The sequence below is a fragment of the Salvelinus sp. IW2-2015 genome, linkage group LG24 (genome assembly GCF_002910315.2).
Source record: "Salvelinus sp. IW2-2015 linkage group LG24, ASM291031v2, whole genome shotgun sequence".
Taxonomy (NCBI): Eukaryota; Metazoa; Chordata; class Actinopteri; order Salmoniformes; family Salmonidae; genus Salvelinus; species Salvelinus sp. IW2-2015.
This window is the reverse complement of record NC_036864.1, coordinates 6,669,193-6,671,076: the sequence shown is the minus strand read 5'-3', so window position 1 is coordinate 6,671,076 and position 1,884 is coordinate 6,669,193. Positions and strand designations below refer to the sequence as shown.

General features: G+C 47.0%; 1 pseudogene; it reads left to right on the top strand.

The window, feature by feature from the left end:
- LOC111951346 (small subunit processome component 20 homolog) overlaps positions 1–1,884 on the top strand; it is a 17,588-nt pseudogene that overhangs the window by 11,490 nt on the left and 4,214 nt on the right.

The following is a 1,884-nucleotide window of genomic DNA, read 5'->3' as shown; positions in this document are numbered from 1 at the left end:
CCCATGCAGTGTTGAAGAGGATAGTGTCAGGTCTACTGGTGAACCAGGCCATGGACCATCAGGCTGTACTACTGCTCAGCCACGGCCTGGTCTCGGAGAGTCTGCCTCTCGTCACCAAGAGGAACGGGTATGTACACGCACACACTGCACGCATGCTCCCTTTTCCTTGCTCTGTCTCTCACTCACTCACTGAGTCTCAGGCAAATATTTGACGGCGTGTCTTTATTGTTTGTGTGTAGGGACAAAAAGCCCCAGGCCCCCCCCGGACCATCCCAGCTGTCTCCTCTTGCCCCCCACCCCAAAGAGAGGGGGACTTAAAGCCCCCGTCAGCAGTCGCACCAACATGCACATCCTAGTGGACACTGGACTCCGGGTAAACCAACCTAGCTACCCTCTCTAAAACATTCAGGAACTTTCTCACAGGTTGACTGGAAGATGRAATGGTGTTTTGCGGCAAGCAGGCATTAAGATAAACAGCCAACAGTCCCGTGAATAGATAGTAACCAWTGGCTGAATAGTGGTTTCCTGTTCATTCATCTGTGGTCAGTTGACTGTTGGTTGACTGTTGTCGCTCTGTCTCTGTCTAGCTGCTCCATATGAGTCTAAAGAAGTCAAGGTCAACTCCTCTGAGGCCTCTGCTCTTGAGATGCTGGATCCCTTCTTTGCCCTGCTACTAGATTGTCTCAACTCCATGCACGTCAAGGTCAGTAGTGTGTGTGTGTGTGCGCATGTTGAGAAGTGTGTATACGTGTTGATTTCTGTGTGTGTGTGTCTGTATCTGAGTGTATATCTCTCTCTCTGTGATAACAGAGGCTCTCTTAGCTTTTACGTTCCTGTTGCGGTTCTCAATGCCAGCTGTAGAGCAGAATGCAGGCCAGCTCACTAAGCAGCTGTTTGTCCTGCTCAAAGACTACTCCAAGGCTGGCGCTGCCCGCGGAGAGAACTTCCAACTCGTCCAGAACTGCTTCAAGGTAGCACAAGTGATTGTTTCTGTTCTGGAAATGGTTGAATTAATACATATTAATATAGTATCAATTATAAACCGGGTCGTTCGAGCCCTGGATTCTCATCGGGTGACAGTCGTGGTATATCAGGCCGTATACCAAAGGGATGACAAAACATTTATTTTTACTGCTCTAATTACCTTGGTAACCAGTTTATAATAGCAATAAGGCACCTCGGAGGTTTGTGGTATATGGCCAATATACCATGGCTAAGGGCTGTATCCAGGTATTTTGCGTTGCGTCGTGACTAAGAACATCCCATAGCCGTGGTATATTGGCCATATACCACACCCCCTCGTGCCTTATTGCTTAAATATACCACATGACGACTTGTTTACCGTTCTAATTACGTTGGTAACCAGTTTATATGCCATATTTTGTGTTTCAATGATTTGAACTGACAGAAATTTGTCTGTATCAAATGAATTGAATGACCCTTCTTTTTGCTGTCAGTCCATCACCACCCTAGTAAAGAACATGAAGACACACAAGATAACTGAGACGCAGCTGCAAGTGCTGCTGGGATACGCTGAGGAGGACATTTGTGACCAATCACGTCAGGCGACAGCCTTCGGCCTGCTAAAGGTAGCTGACGCCCTCCCTCTTCACCTGAGACCGTATTTTATTGCTACAGCTAATGCATCAGACCCCAGCATTTTATACTTTTATTTAACCAGACATATAGATGTATTTGCTTTCAAAGTGTATAATGAAATTCTTCATCTGTCCTCCTCTGTACTATATCCTCTGTACTATATCCTCTCTATCTCCACCTACAGGCCATCCTGTCCAGGAAGCTGGTAGTACCAGAGATGGAGGAGCTGATGAAGAAAGTGGCCAAGCTGTCTGTTACCGGGCAGAACGGCATGATCAGGGTCCA